Source organism: Manis javanica, chromosome 16 (genome assembly GCF_040802235.1).
Source record: "Manis javanica isolate MJ-LG chromosome 16, MJ_LKY, whole genome shotgun sequence".
Taxonomy (NCBI): domain Eukaryota; kingdom Metazoa; phylum Chordata; class Mammalia; order Pholidota; family Manidae; genus Manis; species Manis javanica.
In genome coordinates this window covers 68,654,110-68,679,588 of record NC_133171.1, presented here as the reverse complement: position 1 = coordinate 68,679,588, position 25,479 = coordinate 68,654,110, and positions in this window count along the sequence as shown.

Genomic DNA, 25,479 nt, shown 5'->3' with positions numbered 1-25,479 from the left:
TCTCTCTAACATATGCACTGTGTCTGGTTCTTATAAATATCCTCTTGAAGAGGGTGAAAAGGTCATCCTGATTCACATCAGCAAAAACAAGAGGGCATTTGGTTGAGCTTGTCTCCATCAATGGTGTATTTTTGAAACCTCCTAGCAACAACAAGCCTCTTTATTGTTGAAGTGAAATGTTTTTAAAACGCAGACACAAAAATACACAAAACCTGAGTATGCCCAGACACAGACAACTCCTGCACTTGGCTGCACCTCCGTTTTACTGAACTTAGTGTTCTGAGGCTGGCAAAGCAGGCATCAGAAGGACGGAGCCAAGCTGAGATGTAGTGTCTGCACTACGGTCCCCTCCACCTGTCCCTAAGTAAGATCCATTTCTGTGCAACCTGGAGAGTTTAGTGCTAGACAATAGCAGGTGATAAGTCTTGGTTTTCCCAAGCTCTCCCCAGGCCAGAAGCATCATGAAGGATGTTATTATAATCCAACCAACAGTTGTCACCTCCCCACATGTTGCAGTAGAACACGAGTTTGTAAGAAAAAGGAGGTGGGGAGGCAGAGAAGGTTTAGAGAAAAGAATCTAAGAATTCTGGAGAAGAGTTAAGTGCTGAGGAATGTGGGGTGTGCATAGGCCCCTGCCTTCCAGGTAAAGAAAGGAGAAGGCTTGCTGGGCAGAGGGGAAGCCTGGGGGCAGATTCAAAATAACCGTAAGGACACTGGGCCATCACAAGTTTTAGGAATGTACACAGGAGCGGTCAGGGAAAAGATGCAATCCCAAGACAAGTGACGTTGGCTGCATTCTTCTAGCCAGTCGTACCTGGGACGGCCGCAGAATGCCTACTCAGGATGTTCATCAGGGCAAAGCTACTGGCAATGGCTCGTGTCCTGTACACCAGGACAGTGAAGCAGGACTCGGAACTCCAGGTCAGGGACCATGCCCTGCTTGTTTGGTACCTACAGCAGCATCGTGTCCAGCCCTTCCTATGACAATAGCTCTGGGGCGCTGTCATTTCTTGTCTTGGTGGTGTGTCCTGTCCGCCCTCCTCATCTCTGTTGTGTCTCCCCACTGCTCTCTCCTCTATATTCTGATATTTTAACTTTAGTACAAAAGAGTATCCTTTCTTCAGCCTCAAAGATAACCACAGAGAGTGTGCAACACTTGCTCCAACTGCTTTGCGCTTGCACGGAGTTATTCTGGGCATCTGCTCTAACCCCTGGTGACTCCACCCCCTGATCCATGCAGAGGCTAGTATCTGCCACCCCCTCCTGGAAACCCATCCCCTTTTTGCCTTCAAAGATGACTAGGGTGGTGGTCATCTGTCCCCAGGTACTTCCTGGCTTACTGGTCTTCATCACCCAGCTCTGATGCATGCTGAGGAACTCCTTAGTCAATCAATTGAACCTCCCTTTAACCTTAGATGGTGACCGCTGATGGAGATAATCACACTGATAACTCGGCACACAACGTCCTCTTTGGTCCACATGGGGCCCTTTCTCTTACCCATCTGCCTTTCTGTTTTTCTTTTTTTATCTCTTCCCATTGCCCCTATTTATGACCCCATTAACTCCTCCTCATGGTGATTATTCTAATGTGGTTAAAGTCCATCTTCTGTCTGTATGTTTTATTGCAGTGTTATTGCTCTTTGGTGTTCACATGCTTCTAACTTGCAGACATGGTTTGTACTCCACATTTTTCAATCAACATTATTTTTTTTAAAGAAAATCCATGTTACTATTGCACATTTAGCCCATGGCTTCTAATCACTGTATAGCAATTACAAGGGCAACGTACAGCTACCACGTTTTACCTGGTAATTCTCCTGGTGATAGAAGGATAATCTAACTGTCAACACAGTAGTATGGCAACATATTGATATGAACATCCTTGCACATTTCCCCATTCAAACAGTGTGAGACTTCTCTGGGCCATACACCTAGTCATGGAATATCTAGGCCGAGTTTATGTAGATATTTAGTTTATCTCAGTACTGCCAGATTACTCATGCAAATGGCTACAAATCAGTCTAGACTCAACCACAGTGCATGAGGAATCCTAGATAACCCAAATCCCGTTCTCCACCATCAGTGGACATCAGTCAGTTTTTTACTTTTTCCAGTCTAAGTTGGCATAAAGCAAAATCTCCTCATTCTTACTTGCATTTCTCCAGTTATTAGTACTTACAAGCATTTCTTTGTTTCTTGCTTTTCAGGGTTTCCCTTTCTCAAATGCCTGTTCATATCTTTTGTTTACTTTTCTATTAGAGTTGGTTTGCAGGCCTTCTGTGCATAGTCCACATATTAATTCTTGGTCAGTTTTAGACATTACAAATATTTTCTCCACCCGAGCTCATGTCTGTTTTTCAGCTTTCTATTCTGTTCATTTGGTCTATATGTCTGTTTCTGAATACTATTTGTATTACTACAGCTTTGTGGTATGTTTTAGTATCTGAATAGATATGTCTCACTTTTCATTTCTGTGCTTCTTTTTAAATTGTCACTTAGGTATTTGTGAATCTTCATCCTTTCGTAAATTGAATGAGTTCCTGAAAAAAATATCTGACTAGAATTTTGATCGAGAGTGCATTAAGATTATAAATTTATTTGGGGAGAATTGCAGTCTTTATAATATTAAGTTGTTCATCCAAGAACATGATACTTACTGATACTATTTTCTATGCCTTTATTATTAGAGTTTTAAAGCTTTTCCCCATGGAGGCCTGCTGTAGTCTCAGTCAAATCAATTCCTAAATATTATGCTGTTTTTGTTACTATTGGAATGGCATCTTATCTTTTATTATATTTTCTGGGTGAGTTAAATGTGAACAGAGCAGTCTAGTAAAACAGGAAATGAAATGATAACTTGGTCTAATTTCATTACTCCTTCCCACTAAGAAGGAAAGGAGACCTTCATGAGCTGAGCCCCTGCAAGGGAGTCTCCCATCCAGAAACTTCCCTCACATTTCTCAGTCTGTCTCCAACCCCTGTCCTCTCCATGGTCTTGTTCAAGTCTCCCAAAGAGCAGTGTCTACTTCTTCCCTCCAAATTCCGTGACTTTTAGCCAGAAGAGGGGTTCTACCACTTTGGTTCCCCTTCCTGTTCTTGCAAATGCCCAGCTTCCGCTGGTAGGAGTGGAGATTGGGGGACATGAGCAGTGCAGGGAGTAAGCTCCAGTTCTGTGAATGAGAACAAAATTAGGAACCCAATTCCAGCTTAATATCTTAATCTCCACCAAGAAGCGCTCTGGCTAACCCCCAATTGGCTTCCTCAGTGATTGCCAAGAAGACCTTGCCAAGTCAAGCATTAATTTTTGTTGGCAACATCACAGTGTTATTTTTGTGCAGAAAAGCCAAACCTACACACATGTGCGCTGGACCTTACCCCATGCAAGATAATCAACTGTGGCATGATGGTGTGCTGGAGGCTCTCCCTCATTCCTGGGCCCACCTATGTGATTACAACAGTCCCCACAGCAGCTATGAATGGCTTTCTACCCACCACCCTCAATGGACAGTCCCAGCTCTGATTAAGTTTTCTGGTTTATCATGTTTGATGCCAAAATCCTCTAATAGATGGGATGGGTGTTCAGGAGCAGGTGGAGTTTAATTTGCCAGAATCCCTCTCCCGACACTCTAACACTATGGAAACTAAGGGATCCAAAATTTTCTTGCTCTCTGATATTCCAAGATCAGCCTAGAAAAGACTATTTGTCCTAGGGATAAAGTTAGGCTTAAAGAGTGCATTGGTGAAAACACAAAATATTCTAGGACCCAAAATGAGGTTTATTTGCAAGGGAATTTGATTGCATATAGTTTCACCAATTTCCTAGGCATTTACCTGTAAACTGGGATTCTCCTAAACCTGGAGGACATTTTACTTGTAGGAGACCTTGGCCCCATTCATGCACAGAGTTCCTTCATGCTCCAGAGCCTTCAAACAGAATTTTCCCCCTGGTTTCTCTCTCCTTTAACTGGTGACTCCCCATCTTCAATATTGATAATTAACCCTTCTTTCAAAATGCCTAAATGAGACACGCAACTTCAAATTTAAAGTTTACAGTGAATTAACCAACTCCTTCAGGGCCCTTTCTATGGCCCTGTTTTACAGCAGAATTCACCACTTCCTCTCCTCATCACCCTGTGTTCCTCCCAGGCAAACATGTCCATCACACCCAATTTGGCAGAAATAGGAATGTCAAGAAAATCCAGTTCTCTTCTTTTTCTTTCCTTGCTTATACTGCATTGTGGGGAAGTACAAGCCCCACTGTTAGTGCCTCTTATTCGGTACTTAATTATTTATCCTATCTCCTCTTTACCTCTGCACTTTGGTTCCAAAACTGGGTTGTGAGCTCCATATGCAGGATCATGGAGGCGGACTTCTCCTGTTCTCTCCCAACACAGAGCTCCAGACTTAGAGCTCTCAATGCATGCTGAACTAACAGGCTGACTCAGTTTCTAAAACTTCCATGCAGACCTAGAGTGTGATGACATCCCTACTAGCCAAACCTGGTCAACCAGCATGGAGGAAGCAGAGGCAAAGGAAGTGTTTACACGGGTATTTTAAGCCGATGGATCTGTCCACTTCCGGCATCCCCGGTTTTGCATTCTCTCCTTGAAGAGAGGATTCCTGTTCTACATTTTACTGTCACATAAGTATTTATTCACGTTCAAGTATGAGGGGTGACATGCTGTAGCCTCCACCACGTGTACCCAAGGAGCGGATATTGTCCCCCAGAAGGATTTTTAAGCCCCCTGATGACCGTGCCATTAGGCATTCACAATGGAGAGGCTCATTGTTATGTTTTCAGCCGCTTGCAAGAAAGAGGCCCCGCTGAGCAGGATGGAGAAAGTGCTGGCAATTAATTGGTAGAGTTGAATTGTTAACACGCTCTCTGTGTTTCCCAGCACAGGGCTCTTGACTGGACTGCCAGAGAAAATAACTTGTGGAGCAGGGTGAGGGAGGGAGGGGGGAGGGGAGGGTGACGGGGAGGAGCGGGGTGGAGGGTGGAGTAGAGGAGAAAAATCTCTCATGAAAGCCCCAATCAAACCGTTTAGGCCCTTTAACTTCTACAAGGCATTGGGGTCGAGCCCAGAATGCTACACTAGTATCATGACAGATCTCTGCTCTTCCCTAAAACCTGAAATGATTTGCTTTCTTCTGGAAATGTTTGTGTGGGGTATATGTTTACAAGCTCATATGCTGATCCCCAAGGGATCAAATGCTTACACTGTGGTATCTCTGACACTGTGCATCTCTGTATACGAGCACACATACACATGTACAGCGGGAGACAGAGACGTGGGCGTTACAGTAGAACCAGGACTCGTAACACGTTCCAAGTTCTGTCCTTTGTGTGTGGGGCGGTTGGGGGAGTGTGTGTTGGGATGAAAAGTTTTGGCTATTTCTCAAAAAGGAGTTTTAGGTTAATGCCTCAGAAACCTTTTCTTGTACATCGATTGCAGTTATAGCAGACACCTGCTAGATTGAAAGTGTAGTCCTCCTCTCTGGACCTGCCGTCCACCCTCCTGCCTTGGACGCAGGGAGCCCCCAGTACTCATGCCTGTTCAGTGTGGCCCTTTACCCCTGCCAAATTGACTGGGACGAGAGGAGGCCCCAGACCCATTCCAGAGCGGTCAGAATCCCAAGACTCTGAATGGGAACGAAGGGATGGACACCAGGGTGTGGCTGTGTTTTCCACCAGTGGACAGTGAAGTCATCCTGCTGAATGAAGGAAAGTCAAACAAGGGTGTAAGAGCAAATGGGGAAGCGAGATGGAGAGAGCTTGTTGCCTGGGGGCCCAGAGGCCCAGAAAATGAGCATCCTGTCTCTGGGGCTGACCTATCCAAGGAGAAAGAGCCCTTCCTTCGACATTCAGGGCCAGGGGAAACAGTCAAGAATAAACACCCACTGAGGATCCTAAGGGAATCCTCTTTCAAAAAGCATTCCTACACCTCGTATGCTACTTCCACGTCCTCTAGCAATGAGCTTCTGGTGGCAAAGCATTTCACCAAACACACATCTTACTCAGGGTAAAACTATTGGTGTATTGTTGTCATGTTGAAACTTGACCCATGTCAAAATAGCTATTTAGAAATTCCCCGTGCTATATACTTATCTGCCCACATTACTGAGAAGCCAACAAAGCCTGACAGGAGAGGCTAACTCTGTGAACATTCCCAGGAAATCCCTGAGCGTTGATATTTACGTAGGTGCAGTGATTTGAGTGGTGTTGAAAGGACAGCCTGATCCCAAATATCTTCCCCTCGTCTAGCTGCTATGTCGCTACACATAGATTCCATGATTATCATCATCCCTCAGTATTACTGTGAATCCTCAGCTTCCACAAATTTCTTCTTAAGATGTGGATGATCTTACACACTAAACCAGTAACACAATAGCGTGAATTCACTCATCCGATTAGTTGACATGTTGAGGACATAGCTTGAGGATCTGGGCTATCGGATGGCAATCTTTAGCAGGCAAGAAAGCAGATTCACCTCCTGTTGGAGGGAACTACTATGTCTCCACTACAGGTCTGAGGTTCTGTTGGTGACATATGAAGAACGTGACCCCCTTCCTTCCTCAAGAAGCTCTCAGCTAGGTGAGAGCTTGGGTGGCCAGATACATAACAAGTGCGAGACGTCAGTCAATATAATACTTGATACAGTAAGAGCACCGGGGATGACATTGAGGGTGGGAGGGTTATAGAATTTCAGAGATAAGATAGAGCCTAGACTGGATCTTGAGTACAGGTAGAAGTCTGTCAAGCAGAAGCCGCTCCCAGGCAGAGACACGAGCCTATGCACATACGTGACATGCTAAGGGGAACTGCAGTATGGAGTCGATGTGACCTTCCATCAAGTGGGAAGTGACGAGGACTGGAAGGAGCAGATGCGACTGAGATTATGAAGGCTGCATCGGAAAGGCTCATAATATATACCTGGGAATTTGGATGTTTTTGAATACATTCACCCCTGGAATCTCTGCTCACGTTAATAGGCTGCCTGCCAGCCAAGATAAAACATGCGAAGCCACAGGAACCATTAAGAGGGCTGCTTCTGAATTCTTGTAAGGAGTGTAAACACAGGCCTGCTGAGGGGAAAACCAGCTTGGTTCTTCCAGCTGTTCTGAGTCCTGGTCCCCAAGCTCCAAGGTCACAGGACTTTCTCATGAGTTTTTCTTTGTCTTTTCTCTTATTTGGGTGATTTATAGAGGTTATCACAAATATGCATGACTTCTTACTTACACCACTTGTAGTCCTATTTCCAAAATCATGGACATTTAGGTAGTTTTGTGGTTGATACGTAGGGATTTCTCTGCAATAAGGCTCAACTGATTAACTTGTTTAAGGAAACCTGAGGTCCATACATGTATGATGCTGTCTACATGTGCCTCAAAACTGCAAAATTTATGTTGAGGTGAAAAGTTACTTTGGTTTATAATTAAAGGATCATTTAGGGCCATTAAGAACCAATCTCTAAAACATTTGGAGAAGAAAAAATACATATTTTAAAAATAAAGGACACCAGGGACAAAGCTAACCTGCAACATCTTGGAAGAACATATTTGCAGTATCAAAATGGACAAGGGATTACAATCTAAAATATATATAAGGAACACCTGCCAACCTACAAGATCCAGGCAGCTACTCTGGAGGGAATGCACTCAGCCAAAGTAAGAATACATATATGTATGTATTATGATTCAGTAATCCTGACCCTAAATCCAAAGGCATATATGCCATGAACTCTTAGGGATTCTCCCATCAGTCCACAAGGGAATGTGTTTGAGGATGATAATCACAATGTTTGTGGCAATGGGGAACTGGAGGCAGGCTAAGTGTCCAGCAATGTGGAAACAAAGGAATAAAAGGGTGATGTTGTACACAGCAACACACACACCTATTAACATACAGGATGGAAAAGTAAGGAGGTGGGGTTTCTTTTACATGACATTTATGTAAACTTAAAACACATGTTCACAGTACAGAAATGCATGTTTTACAAGAATACAGGCTAATAAACTAATACAAACATGTTAAACTGGTTTCCTACAGAGAGGACAAAAATGAGGGTGGGGCATGGGAAAAAGGAAAAGGTTCCATCAATCAAGAGAAGGACCTTGAAGAGATCAATGAGCCTAGTGTGCCGTGAACTGGCCTTCTGCACTTGCAGTGCAAAAATACACACACAAGGGACAGGGGAAGCCATCAGGTCCTCAGGTCCTTAAGCAGAAGCTGCAGGGGACTCCTTTCTACATCCCCAGTGGTATGTCCTATCTTAGAGCCATGTCTACTATTTGGACAAGAGATATTTGACTGATGGATGCACAAAAGAATGGGTGAATACAAGGAACAAACAATCTAATGGAGTGTGGCCAGGAGATACGGAGCCACTCTCTGTAAATAAATAATTACTGATGCTATATTATGTGCCAGGCACCATACTAGACCCTGGGAGTGAAATAAGCAAAGGGGGAGGCAGCCCCTGTCTTCAGCCAGCTCTGTGGAGTCGGGAGATGAGGGAGTCCAGTAGCAAGTGTGACACACTGTGTTGACAGCTATGATACAGGTCAGGACAGGGGTGGGGAGGGGCCTGGGGACACCGAAGAGGGGCACCACTCCCAGTGGTGGAAGTTCAGTAGGAAGAGCACCCCAGAAGAGACTGATGCCTGCAGTGAGTCCTAAACAATAAGTATAAGTTGCACAAGCCATGAGGATGGAGGGAGGATTGCATTAAGAAGCTGGAGAAATCGCATATGCGATGGAGCCCAGGGTCAGAACTTTACCATAATAACTCTGGTACCTACTTCAGAAGGGCCTGACTTCCTAGCCTTAAGATATAATATAGCAGTTGCTTTAACAGGTGAAAGCTGCACAGCATTTACTATGTTCTTGAGACGTCATTATCAAAGAACTGATCCCTGGGTAAGGAAAAAACTCTTCAGTTCTCTTTTCAGAGCAAGCAAACGTGTGCATCCCAATCGATATTGCCTAGAGCAGTGCAACAAGAGCACAGCACTCACCACTGTCCTGGGAAGTCATTTCAGCTCCACTTAAGAGGGATTTAAAATTCTGATGAGGAGGGCTTTTAACCTGCCAAGCTAGTTCACCTTTCTATAGTTTTTCTTTCATCATATAATTATCATTCTTCATTTGTATATCACCAAGGATGCTCACAGCTGACACACTTAACAAGTCTCACTCTGGAAATGCTATGTGTATGCAGGGCTTTGGGCTTGAGCTGGCTTGATGAGCGGGAACTAAGAGTCTTACAGACTGCCAGTGCTAGACACATATTCTGGGGGGTTCTTGAGCTTGAGCGAGCATCAGCATCCCCTGAAGGGCTGGGTGCCCATCCAGAGGGTCTGAGTCAGAAATGCTCAGCTGGGTTTGAGAATTTGCATTTCTCTTTCTTTAATATTATTTTATTAAAGTATAGTTAATATATAATATTATATTGGTTTCAAGTATGCAATACAGTGATTTGACAGTTATTTACATTATAAAATGCTCACCCCAACTTTTGTAGTTACTGTCAACACAGAAAGATGTTACAGAACTATTGACTATGTTTTCTGTGCTCTACTTTCATCCTCCTGACTAATTTATATTATGATTGAGGTCTTGTGCTGCTTTGTCCCCTTCACCTATGTCACCCACCTACTCCAACCCTCCCCCATGGTAACCACCAGTCACTTCTCAGACTCTATGAATCTACTGTTGCTTTGTTCATTTTGTTTTGTTTTGTTTTTAGATTCCACATATAAGTTAAATCATATGGTATTTGTTTTTGTCTGGCTTATTTCACTTAGTATAATACCCTCTAGGTCTATCCATGCTGCCAAAAACTGCAGGATTTCTTTCTTTTTTTATGGCTGAATGATATTGCATTGTATATAATGTACCACCTCTTCTTTATCCATTTATCTATTGATGGACACTTTGGTTGCTCCCATATCTTGGCTATTGAAAATAATGTGGCAATAAACATATATAAGAGCATATATCCTTCAAATCAGAGATTTTATTTTCTTCAGGTAAATTTCTAGAAGTGGAATTACAGGGCCCTATGGTATTTCTATTTTTAGGTTTTTGAGGAACCTCTGTACTCCTTTCCACAGTAGCTGCACCTGTTTATATTTCCACCAACAATGTAGGAGGATTCCCTTTTCTCCACATCCTTGCCAACACTTGTTATTTCTTATCTTTCAGATAGTGGCCATTCTGACTGGTATGAGGTGGTATCTCATTGTGATTTTGATTTGAATTTCCCTGATGATTAGCAATGTAGAGCATCTTTTCGTGTGCCTATTGGCCATCGTATGTCTTCTTTGGAAAAATGTCTATTCCAGTCCTCTACCCATTTTTTTTTAATTGGGTTATTTGTTTTTTTGGTGCTGAGAGATATGAGTTCTTTATGTGTATTGCATATTAACCACTTATCAGGTAGATCATTTATGAATATATTCACCCATACCATAGGTGCCTTTTGGTTTTGTTGATGGTGTCCTTTGCTGTACAGAAGCTATTTAGTTTGATGTAGTCCCACTTGCTTATTTATACCTTTGTTTCCCTTGACCAGGGAGATGTGCCCCCAAAATATTGCTCATTCTTATATCCAAGAGATTTCTGCCTATGTTTTCTTCTAAGCATTCTTTGGTTTCATGTCTTATATTTAGGTCTTTAATCCATTTTGAGTTCACTTTTGTGTATGGTGTTAGGGAGTAATCCAGTTTCATTCTCTTACATGTAGCTATCCAGTTTTCCCAACACCGTTTATTGAAGATGCTGTCTTTTCCACCTTGGATATTCATGGGTCCTTTGTCATATATTAATTGACCATATATGTGTGGGTTTATATCTGGGCTTTCTATTCTGTTCCCTTGATCTATGGGTCTGTTGTTGTGCCAGTACCATACTGTTTTGATTACTGTAACTTTGTAGAATAGCTTGTAGTCTGGAAGTGTGATACCCCCAGCTGTGGTTTTCTTTCTCAAGATTGTGTTCGCTATTTGAGGTCTTCTATAGTTCCATATAAATTTTAGGATCACTTTCTCTAGTTCATTGAAAAATGCCATTGGTATTCTGATAGGGATTGCATTGAATCTGTAAATTGCTGTGGGGAGGATAGCCATTTTGACAATATTAATTCTTCCTATCCATGAGCATGGGATAGATTTCCATTGATTTGTGTCTTCTTCAATTTCTTTCATCAGTGTCATAGTTTTTAGAGTTCGGGTCTTTCACATCCTTGGTTAGGCTTATTCTTAGGTATTTCATTCTTCTTGATGCAATTGTAAATAAATTGCTTTCTTCATTTATATTTTTGCTAGTTCATTGTTAGTATGTAGGAATGCAATATATTTCTATGTATTGATTTTGCATCCTGTGACTTTGCTGTTATTAGTTCTAATAGTTATTAGTTCTAATAGTTTCTTGGTGGAGTCTTTATTGTTTTCTATATATAGTATCATGTCATCTGCAAATAGTGAGTTTTACTGCTTCCTTACCAATTTGAATGGTCTTTATTTCTTTTTCTTGTCTGATTGCTGTGGCTAGGACTTGTAGTACTATCTTGTATAAAAGTAGTGAGAGTGGGCACCCTTGTTTTGTTCCTGATCTTAAAAGAAAAGCTTTCAGCTTTTTACCAGTAAGTATGATGTTGCCTGGGGAGTTATTGTATATGGCCTTTATTATGTTCAGTTATACCCATTTTGTTTAGAGTTTTTAATCATGAATGGATGTTAAGTTTTGTCAACTGCCTCTCAGCATCAGATGGTATTGTATTTATCTGTCCTTTTGTTAATGTGGTGTATCACATTAATTGATTTACAAATATTGTACCATTCTTGCATCCCACTTGGTCATGATGGATGATCTTTTTGATGTATTTTGTAATTCAATTTGCTATTATTTTGTCGAAGACTTTTACATGTATGTTTATCAGGGATATTGATTTGTAATTTTCTTTTTTTGTATTGTCTTTGCCTGGTTTTGCTGTTAGAGTGATCTGGCCTCATGGAATGAGTTTGGAAGTATTTCTTCCTCTTCTATTTTTTGTAATACTTTAAGAAGGATGGCTATTAGCTCTTATTTAAAAGTTTAATAGAATTCACCTGTGAAGCCATCTGGTCCTAGAATTTTGTTTGTTGGGAGCTTTTTAAATTACCAATTCAATTCCATTACTGGTGGTCAATCTGTTCAGTTTTCCTGCCTTCCTGGGTCAGTCTTGGAGGACTGTACGTTTCTAGGAATTTGTCCATTTCTTATAGATTGCCCATTAATTGACATATAATTTTTCAAAGAATTTTCTTATAATTCATTGAATATAATTCATTGATGTCAGTTGTAACTTCTTCATTTCTTATTTTGTTTATCTGTGTCTTATTTTTTTCTTGATAAATCTGGCTACGGGTTTGTCTATTCTGTTTATTTTCTAGAAAAAAACAATTCTTGGTTTCATTGATTTTCTTTTCTGTTGTTTTTTGTTTTCTATTTCTGCTCTGATCTTTATTATGTCCCTCTTTCTATTAAATTTGGGTTTTGTTTGTTCTTCTTTTTCTAGTTCCTTTAGATTGTTTACTTGGGATTCTTCTTGTTTCTTGAAGTAGGCCTGTATTGCTATGTATTTACTTCTTGGAACTGCTTTTGTAGCATCCTCATATTTTGAGCTATATATAGTGTTTCTGTTTTCACTTATCTCTACATAATGTTTGATTTCCTCTTTGCTTTGTTCATTGATCCATTCAGTGTAAAGAAAGATATTGTTTACTTTCCATATGTTTGTGTTTTATTTTTCTGGTTTTCCTCATGTAATTGATTTCTATTTTCTTACCACTGTGGTCTGAAAAGATGCTTGATACAATTTCAATCTTTTTTAATTTTTTGAGGCTCTTTTTATGTCCTAATATGTAACCTATTCTGGAGGATGTTCCATGTGCACTTGAAAAAAATGTATCCTGCTGTTTTTGAGGGAAATGTTCTATGGATCTGTTAATTCTATCTGGCCTAATGTGTCATTCAATGCCACATTATTTATTTTCTGTCTGGATGATCTATCTATTGATGTAAGTGGGGTGTTTAAAAATTCCCTAATGTGATTGTGTTGCTGTATATTTATCCCTTTAGGTCTGTTAGTGTTTGTTTTCTATATTTAGGTGCTCCTATGTTGGATGCTTAGATATTTACAGTTGTTATATCCTCTTGCTGGACTGATCCCTTTATTATTGTGTGGTGTCCATCTTTGTTTCTTGTTATTTTGTTTTGAAGTCTATTTTGTCTGATATAAGTACTGTTACTCCTGCTTTATTCTCCCTTTTGTTTGCATGAAATATCTTTTTCCATCCCTTCATTTTCAGTCTGTGTATGTGTGTAGGTCTGAAATGAGTCTCTTGTAGGCAGCACATAAACAGGTCTTGTTTCATTATACATTCCGCCTCCCTATGTCTTTTGGGTGCATTCAGTCCGTTTACATTTAAGGTAATTACTGATAGGTATGTACTTATTGACATTTTATTAATTGTTTTCTGGTTGTTTTTTATAGTTCTTCTTTCTTCGTTTCTTCCTCTCATATTCTCCTCTTGTGATTTGATGGTTTTCCTTAGTGTTACGTTTGGATTCCTTTTTTTCTAAATTTTTGTGTATCTAATGTAGACTTTAAGTTTGTGATTACCATAAGATTCATAGATGGTTTCCTAAATGTATAACAGTCTGCATTAGTTCATGGGTACTCAATTTTGAACACAATCTAAAAGTACTACTTTTTTATTCTTCCTCCTCCACACTTTCATAATCTACATTTTTGTGTATCCCTTGACTAATTTTGTGTATAGTTGACTTTATTAATCTTTTTTTTTACTTCATATTGCTTAATAAGTAATTGGTCTATATATTACCTTTACTATAGGTTTATTTTCACTGGTGAAAAATATTTAGACTTAGAAACATTTCCATTTAAAGAAGTCCTTTAAACATATCCTATAAGGCTGGTTTAGTGGTGGTGAATTCTTTTAACCTTTGTTTATCTGGGAAATGTTAATCTCTCCTTCAATTCTGAATGATAGCCTTGCTGGATAGAGAATTCTTGGTTGTAGATTCTCCCCTCTTAATACTTTGAATATTTCATGACACTCCCTTCTGGCCTGTAAAGTTTCTGCTAAGAAATCTGCTGATAGCCATATGGAGTTTCCCTTATAGGCAACTTCTGCCTCTCTGTTGCTGCTTTAAGATTCTCTTTTTATCTTTAATCTTCGCCATTTTAATTACTATGTGTCTTAGTGTTGTCTTCCTGGAGTTCATCTGTCAGGGGCTCTCTGTGCTTCCAGAACTTAAATGTCTATTTCCTTCCCCAGATTGTGGAAGTTTTCAGCTATCATTTCTTCAAATAAACTTTCTACTCCTTTGTCTCTCTCTTCTCCTTATGGGACCCCTGTTACGCAAACATTGTTTCACCTGGAGTTGCCACACAGCTCTCTTAGTATTTTCTCATTTTTAGAAAATTTTTTTCTCTCTGTTCCTCAGCTTGGTAACTGCAGTTCTCTTTCTTCCATCCTACTGATTCTTTCCTCTGCTTCCAGCAGTCTGCTATTCATTCCCTCTATTGTATTTTTCATCTGAGTTATTATGTGTCTTGGTGCTCTGAGAGGCTCTTTTCATATTGTCTGTTTGTTGAAGTTCTCACTGAGATCATCAATTCTTTTCCACAGGTCAGTGAACATCTTTATGACTGTTACTTTGAATTCTTTATCAGCAAGATTGCTAATCTCCATTTCACTTAGCCCTTTCTCTGGTGTTTTATCTTGTTCTTTTGTATGGAACATATTCCTATGCCTTTTCATTTTATCTTGGTTTCTGTGTTTCTTTCCTTATATTAGATAGATCAGCTATGCCTCCTGATCTTGAAAGTAATGGCTTATTAAGTGGGTGCCCTGTAGTGCCCAAAAGCTCAAGACTCTTCTCACCAGTGCTAGATTCTCATTTTTATCTGAGCTGTAGTTGCTGTTGGTGGGGCCCAACTTTACGCTTATCTGCAGGCAGTGGCTGATCCCCACACCTTGCCTCTGTGCCCTTTGTATGACATGAGGCACTTCTACTGGGGTTTGTTGTGGGTGAGGTCATCCTCTGCCTGCCAGTCAGCAATGGCAGACTGCCGCTGGGCTGAGTGTGCCAGGTTGAGCAGACATGCCACAAGGCACTGGGGTTGGGCCAACTGGGCAGGTGGAGTTTCAGAGCTGGCTCCACAAACCCCTGGCCAGGTGAGCTAAGAGAGTTAGGAAAGTGCCATCCACCTGCCCTTTTTCTTCTGCAAAGAGCTCCCTCTGACCCCATCCCTCTGGTATACTTCCCACTACTGTTCTTTGGGTTTGATTAATACTAGAGCAGCTCACAGAACTCAAGAAAACAGTCTACTTACCTTTTTCTAGTTAATTATAAAAGGATATGATAAAGTATACAAAGGAACGTCCAGATAGAAGAGACGCACAGGGTAACATGTATGGGAAGGGGTATGGAGTCTCCATGCTCTCTCTATGTGCTATTCCCCCAGTACCCCCATGTATTCACTAACCTCTCTAAACCCCATATTTGGGGGATTTTTATGGAGCCTTCGTCATGTAGACATGACTGATCATTAACTACATTACCAGCCCCTCTCCCCTTTCTGAAGAGTGAGTTGGGGTTGAAAGAATCCCAAGCTTCTAGCCATGGCTTGATCTTTTTGGTGTCCAGCCCCCACCCAGGAACCAGTCCCCTCATTAGAACAAAAGACACTACTGTCATCCAGGAAATCCCAAGACACTTAGGAGCTCTGTCGGGAATGGGGGTCAAAGATCAGATATTGGGGCAAAAGATGCCCCTAGTGCTCTTATCACTTAGGAAGTTACAGGGTTTTCAGGAGCTCTGTGCTAGGAACCAGAGGCAGAGGCCAGCATATCTATTTCCTATTATCCACAGCAAGTAACTTATATAAGATGATACAAATTTTTGGTGACTCAGCCCAGATATTAGGAGAATCTAATGAGTAGGAAATAAAGAGCTATGAGGATTTTGAACCAATTCCTCACAATAGGTGGCCTCGTAGATAAATACAAGACATCTTACCTGGTTCTTACAACCCTCTTTCTTCTTCCCTCATCTAAGCCTGAGAGGCACCACCAAGTATTCGGGGTGGGGGGATTTGCACCAGCAGCAAAGGAGGTAGAGGCAGGCATTGAACCACAACAAAGTCCTAGAGGCCCTGGCAAGTCAGAAGCAGGCAGTCCTCGGCACCATCTCCAAGCACTCTACATGGTGCTGAGGGCATAAGTCAAAACTGGTAACTAGTGAGAACTCTGCCAGAACCTGCTAACCCAGGCTCAGCGACACTTGGAAAAGGCAAAAATAAGTTCCTGCAGATCAACTGGAAGGAGTCCAGTCCACCTGTCGCCCTCAGAGCCTACACAAGGGTGGCTGCTTTGGCCCCACAGACTCACTGAAACCCTCTGAGGCACAAAGGACTCGTGGCCTCCCTCTCGCTTTGAGAGCCTGCCTGGTGCGGGCTGTGTTCTGGGAGAATGATGGCCATAGCTCGCGGGGCTCGCCGTGCTCTCAGCAAACGGGGGACAGGAAGGGAACTAGACAAAAGCAACAGCAAGCCTGTTTACCAAAGAGAACTTAATGGGCTTAACGCAGGAAGTCTAAGCTTTCACTCCCGTTCATCAGCACCGCAACGAAGGGTCTACATGGATAAAGACTCTGCCTGGACACCCTTGTTTTGTTGTCCACATCACCAGCCCCTCTTCTTTTTATGAGGTATCTGATGGGAGAGAGGAAGTAAGTCATCAGCTGGGGCCCTTGCGATCGGCAATGTCAGTCATTGAGTTGGAGGTACATTGTTTAGGCATTAAGAGTTCAGAGACCAAGTCGCTGACTGTTTATTACACTTAGGGCCCAGAATACTCCAGACATCTACAATTACTAACTGAGATTTCATTACAAGATTATTTTTAACAGACTTCATAAACATCCACTATTACAAAGATGGAAATATCCTCCTCTGCAAAAAGCATGATGTTTAAATCCACCCAAAGAAACAATAGTTCTGTCCCATGAACAGTTCTGTTCAATGAGATTTACAAGATAGGTATCCCGCAGCTGTTAAACAACTGGTTTAAAACTGCAAGTTCTCAGTTTGCTTTAGTTTCTCTTCCAAATCTGTGTAGATAGGTAGTTTCTCTCCAGAGACTTGTGGTCTTGATATGACTAAAGAGGAGGGGTAAGTATTTCATTCCAGTGAATCCTAGTTTTAGCTGACCATCTTGTACCTGAGCAAGGCATGTAATAGTAAGTATTTCATTTTATAATATAGCAGATATCTTGTGAAATATTCATAGACTACTACTTATGCCAATCAACCTAATTTTGAAGACTGATTGCTGGTGTATAATCAAGGCCCTCTGCCCACTAGCCAGAGCTGCAGCTCACCTGACAGTTTGTGGGCACTGCTGGAAAGGCAGAAGGAACCAGGACTCATCTGCTTAACCCACAAAGGTCTTGGTTAGAAAGGTTTTGGAAGCGAGGGCTTCCAAAGTTGGGTCCAGAAGGGCAAATTCTCTTTACTTCACCTTTATTTCTGATCTTAATACCCTAGTTCAGAATTTTGAGGCTTGGAGGCTCCCAGAACAGCAGCACACACCACACTGAACCGTTGCCTCATGCTGTGCTTATAAAGAGAGTTAAACCTCCCTACAAAATTAAGTCCATTCTTGTGGTTTGTACCCTTCCTCTGCCCTCCCTGCCCAGAACAACAGGCACACAGGCAAAACTCTGATGTGGTTTTAGATTTCCAAGGGTCATCACCTAACCACTCAAGACTTGTGTAAAAATGCTCTCCATAAAACTCTTTACACATTTGTTTTTTTAATTGTGGGACTGGATGATTTACTCCCAAACAGTGCTTGGAGATCCTCAGAGCTGTGCAGTGCAAAGAGCCATAATTATCAATGATTGCTAAGGCAGCTTAATCCTTATGTAAAATATTGTGCATATAAATGGGTTGATTTTGAACCAGTTCACGCTATTAAACTTGATCTGGTAGAGGGTTTATCCCAAGGCAGCGCTCAATAACAGCACAGTAGCAAGTATCTTGGCTATATGTCTTCCTATTTGGTTGGCTCGTTTTATATTCTTGCATGTATAAATAGGCAATGGGAGTGTTAATTAAAATGCAATCATGCAGATAAATTATACCATGTTCCTAAAAGGTAAAATGAAAACCGTTTGATTTCAAAATCATTGTGATATTCAAGGCAAAAGCATAGTGTGATACTGAGGGCAGAGGAAAGTCTTTCAAGATTATGGCATGTTTAAAACCAAAATTTATTTCTATTTCTTTTCAGATATATGAACATGTAACAAATTAATTATTATGAGGAATTTCTTATGAGAGTCAAGACTCAAGGTTTCCAGTACAAGTGTTCAAGCTTTAGATCACTCTGAATAATTTGTGTTGTCTGTGTTCTGCCAATAAAATGGGAAGAGTAATGAATATTTTAAAGCCTACGGCAGTTGGGCAAGGGCCATCCCAAAACCAATGGAGAATCCCCCAGCAGATTCTCCATTCTACCTCTTGCTAATCAGCTCTCAGGTGAACTTCACTACCAGCAACAAAAGATAAAAGCAATACCTGAATGACCAGCACAATATTTCATCTCTCTGAGCTTCAGTTTCCTCCCTGCAAAAATAAGCCTCAGTAAGGCATTGTTGACTGTTTTTGAGATTGTAGACTCATTTGAAAATTTGGTGAAAGCCATTTACACTGTTCCAAAAAAAAGTAGATGTGCATATCCATGCATATACCCACAAACATGTACACATGCATCCACTGATTCTTTGGTGCACACCTGTAAGCCTCCAGCTAAGATCTCCAGCATCTGAAACAAAAAGGCAACCTACCAAATGGGAGAATATATTTGCAAATGATACATACCATAAGGGTTTAATACCAAAAATATGTAAAGAACTCATACAACTCAACACAGAAAATATAATAATCCAATGGAAAATGGCAGAGGAACTAAATATATGTTTTTCCAAAGAAGACATACAGATGGACAATAGACAGATGAAAAAATGCTCTACATTGCTAATCATCAGGGGAATACAAATCAAAACCCTAAGATATCACTTTACACCAGCCAGAAAGGCTAGTATCAAAAACATAAGAACTAACAAGTGTTGGCAAGGATGTGGAGGAAGCAGAATCCTCATGTACTTTTGGTGGGAGTTTAAACTGGTGTGGCTATTAGGGAAAACAGTACGAAGGTCCTCAAAAATTTAAAAATAGAGACACCATACAACCCAGTAATTCCATTTCTGGACATTTTCCAAAGAAATCAAAAATACTAATTCAAAAAGATATTTGCACCCCTATGTTTACTGCAGCATTATTTACATTAACCAAGATCTGGAAGCAATGTAAGAATCCATCGACAGATGAGTGGGTATATAATATGTGATATACATACATAGTGGAATATTACTTAGCCATAAAAAAGAATGAACTCTTGCCATTCCTGGCATTATGTATGGACCTAGAGAGTATTATGCTAAGTGAAATAAGCCAGGCAGAGAAAGATTAATACCATATGATCTCATTTATACATGGAATCTAAAAAACAAACAATTAACAAAACCCCAGAAACAGACCATAAATATAGGGAACAAACTGGTGATTGCCAGAATAGAGAATAGGTAAAATGGGTTAAGGGGATTGGAGATACAGTCTTCTAGCTACATAAAGGATAAGTCACAAGGATGAAAGTACAATATAGGGAATATAGTCAATAATACTGTAATTATCTTGTTATGGTAGAGATGGTAATTACACTTATCACAGTGAGCATTTTGCAATGTATATAAATGTTGAATCACTATGTTGTACACCTGAAACTAATATATGTCAAGTATACTTCAATAAAAAAAAAAAGCAGAACTCCAGCTTATGATCCAAAAATTCCACCTCTAGGTATATTTTCAAAGAAAATGAGAATTTCAGATCTCTACAGCAATGAGATTCCCCATGTCTTCATCTAAGACTTTGTCCTCTGTGCCTGCTCCCTTTACTAAGACTATGCACTACAAAATTAATCTTTGCCAAAAAAACATCTAAAAATTAATATTTGCTTCAGCATGCAAGTAGTCTGCTGTATATACCATTTACAGGCAAAGAAATAACTAGAAATGATTTGAGTACTCTAACCAGTTTGGCCTAATTAAAAGCAGACAGCCTGAGAGTTCTTGTTTACCAGCTCCCTCCTTTGAGAAGGCAGGTACTTCCCCCGGATCCTTCACTCCCAGGTCACAGTTTCTCCTACAGATTCCCCTTACCTTACAGTTTCCAGTTTCTGGACTCAGATATTCTCCTCACCTGAACTGGTGTTTAGAGGAGGAGCTCTGGCTGGGTGCTTGGTTCTCACCTTCTGGCTTTTGATCCACATCCTTCTAGAAGTCCTACAGCATCACCCTAACTGTCCTCACCCCACTCTCCAGGTCTGTTCTGGGATGGCATTTCCCAGGGAATGTGCCAGAAAACAATGTGTTCCACGGTCAGATGAAATCTGGGAATTCTGCACCTTAGAGATGCCCAAAGTATTTTATCATGTTAAAGGCCCTGAGAAGTTCTTCACAAGGAAACCAACTTAATTTTCTTCTCCCAATGTTTTTAAAAACTTACAGGATCATAGAATAATTTTGTTCCTACGACATTACTGGGGCCCACTTGGAGAAACTTGAAGATCTGGTTTATATACCTTATCCTTAGCCCATGGACTCCAAATAAGCTTCAACTAGATTCTCTGTTTACTGGGTTCATTGCCTGTTCCTTTCACCTAAACATAATTTTGTTCAAAGACCTCTTAGGTTTTTCCCATCTTTGCTTGCTGGTGTTGTTAAGCCACCTGGGTCCATTCTCCACCCCTGGCAGTCCATACCCACCCTCCTTTTTGGAACTCAAGATGCTCATTTGCATATAAAAAGACAGTCATCATCCTGTCCAGGAAAGAACCCTCATTGTCTCCTCTTCAACTGTGTTTAAATTGAGTCTTAGCAATTTGGAGCTGAGAGAGCTTTAGAGATCACTCAATCATTCTTCTAACTTTACAAATGAGAGAGAGCAGATTGGAGAGCTTACGTGACCTGACACAAATGAGGCCAGAGCCCAGAATGTCCAGCCTGGTGGCCCTGGGCAGTAGCTCAAGCTTCTGGGAAGCACAGGACATTGATGCATACCAGAGGGCAAAGTTATAATTTAGTGAGGAGTGAGATGTGTCTGGTTCAAGAGCAGTTATCTAGAGAGAGACCTACCCCATGGTTAAATTGCAGTACATTTTCCTGATAAGGATGGACTTAGAGAATAAGGAGTTAAATTTTTTCTTAAGAAATTGATATTTGGGGAGTGTATTAGGCTGGGAGTTAGAAAGCTGATTCTAATTGTAATTCTCACACTATAAGATCTTAATATCATTGGGTTTCATCACTGACTAAATGGTAAGAGATTAGACAATTATCTTTAGCTAGATCCTGTCTAGCTCCACATTTTAAGATTCTGTGATTCTAAGTTCTTTCCTTAAACTACTCTACCTCTACATCTTTGCCATCCCTTTTTATTAGTTAACATAGCAACTTTCAACGCTCAGTCTGATGTTCTTTCAATCCATCATTATCCAATTTTTGGAATGGGTGGTCTTTGTATCATCATAGCTGTTAGATAAATCTTCTCAAGATTCTCAAAATGCAAGCCTCTTTTAAACGAACAAACCAGGTATCCACAGCTGTGATTTGATCCTGAATACATACTAGCGTCCTTGTCTCTTCCTGGAGTTCCTGGATTAATATAGTTTCTGCACACTAACCAATATCCATTCATTCTAGCAAAGCAAGACCTAGAACTCCCAGGGAAGTCAGAGCCACATCATGAAGTCTAGACTACTCCATTTGGTAATCTCAGCAGCTTCTTGCACCACATCACAGTGTCACTAGCTTCACATTACAACAGGGTCTCCTAATTCAAGTCTGTGTTAGTGCTTTTAAATCACAACAATCACTCAACTGCTTCAATTATTTAAAGAATGTCCACTGCTCCCAAGGCCTCTGGGCATGGGTACAAAATATATGGCTATCAAAAGGAGCGCATAGCAGTTCTCAGTAATCAACAAACTGCTCATTATCACACTTTACCAGAAACACTAAGTACATCAACAGTGCTGAACTATAAGAAACATATGATTCTTGTTCACACTTACATAAAATAATGACAGTGCTGTTAGTAATTAGTTACCAGACCCTCAATTACTTTGTTCTTGGGCATTAGTAATGTGCCACTTGAAGTTTTACACCAAATTAACATTACCCACATTCAACTGTTTCCAAACCCCTTGCAAATGTACCATCCTTTCTCTATGAGCAAAATGATGCACCTGACAGTCAGACATGCACATTGAATCATTTGCTTTCAACTTCAAGTTATGAGTGAGCAGATTATGACCCATTTGCTATAGGATGATACCTTTCTGACAGTGTCAGCAATTGCCCCCAATTAGGAAAGATCATTTTACTATTTGAAACTAATGCACCTGGCTGGAAAATAAGTTTATTAACATGTAATGCTCTCAACCCATCAAGCTGAACAGTAAGGTAAGGGAAAGCAAGCTGTGACTATGACTAAGGCTCTTATGCAATGAGGACTCATTGTGGTTCCATGATCAGCTCACAGACAGAAACATAATGCCAGCATTTTAGGGACTAAATAGTTTTGCAATCAATGCTGCTAAATCTTTTAAATTCAGTTTCTGTTTTTCTACTTGTAGAAAGATAATGACATCTATTGGTGCCTAAATTCCTCATAAAGATGGGTGAGGTGGTAACTACATAGATCACTTCCATTTTAAAGAAAAAGCGCTTCAGAAATAGAGAATTCGTGTATACCAGGCAGAATCCCAAACCAGCCTCCAAATTCTGTTTCAAAAAGTAAGTGTCTACATTGTTCCAAAAGCAGGAGAAAAAAAACAACTCTCTCTGATTCTATCTGGAGGAATTACCCTCACCTTTGTCTTATAAATGACTATGTAGACAAAGTTTATATAACACTTAGAGGTTTTTTTGGTCTACCTCTTTTCCACTGACACTCTAAAGCAAATGTTTTCAATTGACACTGTAACCAGAAAGATGGATCTAAATCTGACTGGTTGACACAGTCTTAGAAGATCTGAGTCTTGCAGCATCACTTCCAAACCCATCCAAACCTCCCAGATCTTTGACGACCCATTTCCACTGAAATAGGAATCTGTCAATTAGCTATCTGGGTGAGAAAGTACACACTAGATCCAGAAACTCCAGATTCTTCCAGAGGATTAAATATTTTATATGCTATAAATGCAGACTCCAGAATTATATTTAATCTTTTTCTTCCCCATTTTTAATTTAATTAAATGTGATGCTGTTCTTGTTCATTGGTTAATGATGCTGTATTTCACATATGGAAGTTCTGATTTATCAACGGAGAAACATGCTCTTGAGGTTTTCAACTAGTGAAGAGAGGCTCCTTTGTTATCACCCCAGCATTTCACCAGATACCTCTTGCAACCATATAAAAGATAACTGGTTGGCCCAAAGGGGAAACTGTTAAATTAGAAGAGAACTGTTCTGTTTTGTTTTGTTTAGTTTTGCATTAAGTAACATGAAAGGATTTTAAATCATGATCTTTGATTCTTAATATCATGGTCTAATAACAGTCCCAGATATTATAAGAATGTGATCCAATATTTATTGGTGAAATATTACCTTAAGTATTTAGTTAAAGAATGTATTCTAGATTCTAATATGTTTTTACTATGTCGGCAAACAGAAAAGAACTATAGGATTGGTAACAAATGTTTTGCTCCTGCAAGTAATTATTTCACTTAAAACAAAATACCCAACTTTTTTTCTTTTCCACAATGTGAATTCTTCGATCCTTTTGGATAAAAGGCTTAGATGATCTGTTGTCTCTAGCCAGAATGGCTGCATATGTTCAATAATATATCAGTTTCATCAGCCGCTACAGAATAGGCACATATGACAATAAATCATTTGGGGAACTTCCTGAATTCCAGCCAAGTTGTAGACAATAAAAGATCCTGCTTGTAAAGGCAGCTATAAAAGTTAATTTCGTACAGGTTCTCCAGCACACATGCTACGGTTCAGTTCCAAACAGATGTGATCTTGCAATAGCAATGGAAAATGGCATGAAGCATTTCCACTAACTTTCCATATCAGGAGATTCAAATACTTCATGTTTTGTGTAACCTTTAGTCATTAACACATTGTAGCAGGTATGAAAAATGAATTCTTCAAGCTTCTCTAATGCCCAAGTCACTGTTGTTCCCATCTGAAATATTCCTCCACATTGGAAACATTATCCATCAAGCCAGACATGCAAAGACTGAGAAAATCCTCACAGAGCAGAATAACAAAGACAGCAGACATTTGGGGCAGCATTCTGTAAGAGTCTCTTAAAAGAACGTTTATTTATTTCTCTATTTGCTTTTGCCTGTAAGTATCCTAACAGATAGCTGCAGAGGCAGCCAGCTACTCCATGCACGCATAAAGACAAGAAGAAATTTGAAGGAACCAAAGAAGAAGGTTGGACTTGGGAAAATAACCCATTACATGATTTGATTTTAAATTCTTCTGTTGTCAAAGATCACACTAAGGCTGCTTATAAACTCTTCCCCTGCCTCAGCCAAGGACTACCACTCACCCTCGTCACTCCTAAAATTTTCCATGATACTAGGCTGAAATCATATTTCTCCTGATTTTAAACAATAGTTGAATTCCTAGGACGTTGCATGTTTGAATTCTGTAATTTGAGCCGTTCCCTAACCACTGGCAGAGCTTCCTCTTAATGGTTCTCTGGAATTGATTTGCAACAATAATGATCAATCCTTTGGTTCGTCTTTTGCAGGAATGGGGATTTTCAAAATGTGGTAAAATTACACCCTCCCCTCAAAAGCCCTGCTGAGCTTTAAAGTACAAATTCAACTACAGTCCAAGGAATTATAGAGCAATGAAGTGCTGAAGGCTGAATGAGGGCATCATTAACATATTCATCATATACCTGAAATTAATTAAGGCCAAGCTAGGGATTAAGGTGCTCCAGGACAAAAGAAAAAGTGAAAAGTGGGTTGATGATGTTATGTAGTAGATATTTACATAATCACCTCTTATATACCAGCAATTTACTTTAAAATTACAAATGAAATTTTCCACCCATTAATTCACATGAACATCAGGCCAACCTTATAAATTTGTGAGAGATTCTTATTTTGAGGATTTGAGAAAACAGACTCAGTGACAGGTGACAATCCTAAAAAGGACAAAAGAGAAAATGCCACAATCTCAGGGGCATGGCCTGACAAGGGCAGGAGACAGGAGGCCCAACAACTCCAGGGGCACCACTCACACTGCCTTCT